A 6,368-nucleotide genomic window follows, 5' to 3' on the forward strand; every position below is an offset into this window, starting at 1 on the left:
GGCTACTACAGAGAATAACACATACATATCTATCACGTCTCTGCTAATACAAGATATGGATGATCTCCCTGTCAATAACATTACTTTTGTGACAGCTTTAAGAGTCAGAAACTTTACAAGAGACACAACCAGACCCACACTTGTCTCATTCAATCTTAATCTCACATCTGATTTACTGACTCTCACATTCAGTGAAACAGTCAATGCTAGTACACTGTACATCAGTGGAATAACACTACAGAATAAAGAGTCATTAGACGTCAATACTACAGTATACCACACTCTCACTGATAGCTCTTGGGTTATTTATGATGACCCAATCATTTACATTGACTTGAGCTTTTATGATAGAAATGAGCTGAAGAGGCTTTACACATTAGCCACTAGTATGAATGACACATACATTACCATCAGCAGTGGCTCTGTACTTGATATGGTTGACCTTCCATTAGTACCAGTACTCAACATCAGTGCTGAGCCTGTTCATACTCATACTGAAGATAATACTCCACCATATTTGAGTTCATTTACTCTTAATATGTCAAGCGAGATACTGACACTTAATTTCAGTGAGACGGTTAATATCAATACATTTGATGCTACACAATTAACACTAGTTGGGGTACCATCTAATTCCTCATTTCAATTGACTGGAGGTGTGGTTCTTAATAGAGATCACACTTATCTAGTTGATTTATTGCTCACTGATCCTGATTTAAATCAGATCAAGTTTGACACCAATCTAGCAACAGTCATTAGCAACACTCATTTAGTCTTTACCAGCTATCTTCTCTCTGATATGAATCAGAATCCAGTGATACCAATCATTAGTCCAGTAATGGCCGTTGGATTTATAAATGACACCGTTCCTCCTGTGCTAAACAGCTTTGATTTTGATCTTGATGAAGGAACACTGTCCCTACACTTATCTGAAACTGTCAATGCTGATTCACTCATTACCAGTGAATTAACACTATTAGCATATCCTAATGCTACCAATGACTCATTCATATTCTCGGTTAGCAGCATGACATATAGTATCAATGGTACAACACTGGTCATTAACATCAGTCAGGTTGACCTTGATGATATCAAGAGACTCTCAATGCTAGCTATTGATAATACTTCTACTTACCTATCATTGACAAATGATGCATTGAGTGATATGAATGCTAATCCTATTGAGCTGGTCTCCAGGGCTAGTCCAGCTCTTGTTCAGTCCTACACTCCTGACACCACTGATCCAGAACTTTTAGAATTCTCTGTCAATTTTACATCGGAAGTCATAACTCTCTCATTTTCAGAGACAGTGAATGTCTCTTCAATCAGGGCCACTTCCATTACCATTCAATCAAGCAATAGCAGTGATGCCCTCTCTGTTAACCTCAGAGGTGGTGAAGTTATTACAATAATCAATGACCCAGTGGTTGTCATTAAGCTCTCACAAGATGATCTCAATTTGATTAAAAGTCTAACAGACTTAGCAACATCAATGGACAATACCTTCATATCTGCTACTGACCAGCTAGTCAGTGACATGGCTGGGAATAGCTTTGAGAAAATACTAAATACATCATCTCTTGAAGTTAGTAGCTTTTATGATGATACCATTAGGCCAGAACTGAATTCATTTGACCTTGATATGAACACTGGTACTATCACTCTATACTTCTCTGAGAGTGTTTCCAGCTCAACACTGACTGCTCAATCAATGACATTCTTAAACACTAATCAGTTTACTAACAGTACTGTCAGTTATACATTAGTCAATGATACAGCACAACCACTAGTCATTCTCAATGATAGTGTAGTGATTGTATTCACACTCTCTGATGAAGACAGGTATCGTTTACAAGAGCTCGTTACTCTTGCTACTTCTCTCAATGATACGTTCCTCTCTTTTGATTCTGATTTAGTTCTAGATCAATTTGAGAACAATATCATACCAAACATCATACCTGTTGGTAGCTATAAACCTGACATAACATGTCCTCAACTGTACGAGTCTGTATTCAATCTTGATGAGAGCACTCTCCTACTAACATTCAGTGAACCAGTCAATGCCTCAACATTCGATGAAACACAATTGACTGTGTATAGCACTGTAAGCTTCTCATCTATCAGTCACACACTAACAATGGCCGTCATAGAGGGAAGTGATGTATACACTAGATTCTTGAACCTGAGGCTCTCAGATTTTGACACAGATACAATCAAGTCAATTCCAGAGCTGGGCTCATCTTTAGTTAATACTTATGTATATTTAACAAATTATTCCATCAGGGATACATCTGATAACCAATACTGCCCTGATACTCTACCTCTAATTGTTAGTGATTTCATTGATGATGCTGTTTCACCAGTGCTGCTCAATTTTACCTTTGACTTGAACCTGGCTACCATATACTTGACATTTAGTGAAAGTGTTCAATATGCAGCCCTTGATGTCAATGAGATTACACTACTATCAGCTCCTAATAGTTTCACTGACTATACACTGACTGGTGGGACCACTTCAGTCAATGCTACATATCCTCATGTTGTCATACTGTCTCTAACCCATGATGACACCAATGAAATAAAACACATCACATCTCTTGCCACTGAGCTCAATAACACATACATTTCCATTAGTAACTACACTGTCAGTGATTACAGTAACAATCCTGTCGAAATGATTGATATTGATGAGGCACTCCCTGCCCGTATGTTCATACAAGACATGACTCCACCAAGTCTCATAGAATTTGATTTAGACATGAATAAAGGAGTATTGTTATTGAGTTTCACTGAAGTCATCAATATCAGCTCAATAGATTTACGTCAAATAACAATACAGAATCAGCAATCGCTGGGAGCTGGTGCTTCTTCTCATGTTGTACAGGATGGGTTGGTTAGCTTTCAGAATCTAACTCGTGTTTTGATCCAGCTATCGCCTGATGATCTCAATGCTATTAAGAAGATACCAGAATTAGCTGGCAACATGAGCACCACATATCTCTCCTTTACTGCTGATCTATTAGCTGATAATGCCAGGCTACCAGTAGTACCTATCAGCTCTGCTAGTGCTGAGCCTGTATCAGTTTATACTACTGATATAACACCACCTATACTGAACTCATTCTCTCTTAATCTAACGTCAGAGATCCTCTCTTTAACTTTTGATGAAACTGTTGAATCCACTTCAGTTATCATTTCTGGAATCACTCTCCAGGATGATTATGAGCTAACAGCAAGTGTTCCACTAACTGCTGGCACAGTCCCAGGTGATGATTCCACAGTCATTGATATACAATTAGCTACAATGGATCTACACAATATAAAACGTCAATTAGACTTGGCAACAGATGATAATAACACCTGTATTACAATACTAGCAGACTCAGTTACTGATATGTCAACTAATATGAATAAAATAACAGAAACCACACAATGTACTACCGACTTCACTCCAGACCTGATCCGTCCCAGACTAATCAGTTTTGGTGCTAATGTCAATCGCTCTGAACTTTATTTGAATTTCGACGAACCAATGGACTTGAGTTCAATAAACTTAACATTTGTTACATTGCAGTCGGTACAGAATGTATCTAGCTCTTCTGGTTCATATGAGTCTTATACACTAACTGGTGGTAATGTTAGCAGTACTAGTCTACTCCAATTCACTGTAACAATCACTAACGATGACTTGAATGAAATCAAGAGATTACTGAACCTTCTCAGAAGTCCTTTCTCTACCTATATCAGCATCACAAAGGACCTTGGTGTTGATCTCAATGGTAATCCAGTGGTGCCTATCACCAGTGACAATGCATTGGATACTAGCATGTTCTCTGATGATGCCAACCGTCCAAATCTAGAGAACTTTGATTTTGATCTCAACACTGGATTACTAACCCTCTCATTCTCTGAGACTGTTCTAGTGTCTTCCTTTGACATCACTGGACTCACACTACAGCTGGATAGTGCAGTGTATAGATCAGAGCAAGAGTACACACTCACTAATACAGGGACTCTACTCAATACTGACAATGGTCCAGTAGTATCATACATTATATCTAACACTGATCTCAATGCCTTGAAGACAAGAGGGATTGGTCGCTACAGTACTACCACTTATCTATCAATGACTAATAATACTGTTCACGATATCATTGGGCAGTATGTTATACCACTCATTAGTGGTGTTCATGTGCTGATGGTCAATGGTTACTCTCCTGATGTCAATCCTCCTAAACTGGAGAGCTTTAAGTTGGACATGAACACAGCCATACTAACACTATCATTCAATGAGTCTATTGATGTCTCTTCATTGAATGTTGAGGGATTGACACTAGCAGCCACATCTAATGAAACATCAGATCAATATGTGTTCACCCTCACACCAAAGAGCATCTCATCATCACTTAATGTCTCTGAAATTGAGATAGTCATTCACAATGATGACTTGAATGAGATTAAGAAGCGACCAGCTCTAGCAACCAATATTAACAACACTTACATATTCATAGCAGGAGACACCATTCTTGATATGTTTGGTAATCCTAATGTTGAGTTTACTCCAGTAGAAGCAATAAGAGCATCAGACTTTACAGCAGATACAACTGATCCTAGTCTCACTGGATTTGACTTAGATATGGATACTGGAGTACTGAGTCTTAGTTTTACTGAAACAGTCAACACTAGCAGTCTTAATACTGCCGGGATTACCTTCTACAGTGAAGACAGCAGTGGAGCATCAGAGTCATTCACACTCAGTGGAACCTATGTCACAATTAATGACTATGATCCTGTCCTTGTTGTACAACTAACAAATGATGACTTGAATGAAATTAAAGTACTAGAGATGCTCGCTACAATGAACAATAACACATTCCTCAGAATAGTACCATCAGCCATTGTTGATATGAATAATAATCCAGTTAGTACATCAGATATATTACCAGTCACTGAATACACTGTTGATATCACTCCTCCTCTACTCAACCTATTTGTCATTGATATGGATCTTGGACAGTTGGTCCTTAACTTCAGTGAGAGTGTTCGCTATGAGAGTGTTTTATTTGACTATCTTGCTGTCAGAGCTAACGAGACCCTACCATCAATCCCTGCTAATGTGGACCGACAGCATCAGCTCACTGATGGAACAGTACTCACTCTTAGTGGGCCAAGCTTGAGGCTTCAGATAACTGAAACGGATCTCAATGAGATTAAGCGTAAAGACGTCTGCACCATTGATCTCAAGGAGCAAGACTGCTATCTAGCATACAGGACTGGAGGGATCCAAGACATGGCTAACAATCCTATACAGGGTTGTCGTGAACTATGAACTCTTTATAATGGACTCATGGACTCTTTTTAATGGACAATCTCCTTTAGATTAATTGCATAGTTTACATGCACTGCATACACATTTTATAGTTTTAAAGGCTTTTTTAAAGATTGTTTATTGTTGTTTTGACACTAATATTTTTCCTATTTTTTATTCTACAATGCTGTTTTAAAATATATACTATTTAAACATTATTCCTTATTTTATATTTACTGAGCGCTAGTCTAAAAATATTGAAATGCACAAAGCCATCTATGGGCTGAGCTGCTACTCCATAGCCAACGCCCACGTGACGTGTGTCGACCATTAATTGGATCACCATGAAGGAGAAAGCTCAGGAGAAAGAAAAGGCGAGAGAAAAAGCGCCTGGCAAATACTACTCACATCTTGTGACCTTCAAGTAAGCATCCTAAACTATAGACCAGAGTTGTTCTACATTGAAACACAGGCAGCCATGGGAGGAATTCGTCCAAGCTCTATGGCAGCGCTACCCTAATCCATACAGCAAGCACGTGCTTACTGAAGACACAATCTCAAGGTGACTCCTGTAGGCAGTATAGGCATTAGGTGTTCACCATAGTCATTATATTTCTATAGGTGGACCAAAGGACGCCAACTGTTTACCAAGCGATTGATAACTAAGACAAACCCTATACCAAAGTGGGCAGAGAAAGTATGATGGTAGAAGCTGCCATGCTTGCTTTAATTAACATTTTACACTTGAGGTGTTACTTGAAGTGTGAACAAGCATGATTAGCTTTTGATCATAGAAAATTTGAATAAGACTTATTCATAACAAGAACATAAAAAATTTAAAAAAAACAAGATGGAGTAGGATTCTAGAGCAAGTTCATAAAAAAGTAATGGAAACAAGGGCAAGTAGGATTCTGAACGACTACCAATGAAAATCCAAAATGAAAATCCTACTCTCGTGACGCAAATTCTACTCTACATTGCAAGGTGATCCGTAATTACTTACATAATAGTATTAATAATACAATGTAGAGTAGAATTTGCGTCACGAGAGTAGGATTTT

The sequence above is a fragment of the Amphimedon queenslandica genome, unplaced genomic scaffold (assembly GCF_000090795.2).
Source record: "Amphimedon queenslandica unplaced genomic scaffold, v1.1 AMPQUscaffold_13439, whole genome shotgun sequence".
NCBI classification, from domain to species: domain Eukaryota; kingdom Metazoa; phylum Porifera; class Demospongiae; order Haplosclerida; family Niphatidae; genus Amphimedon; species Amphimedon queenslandica.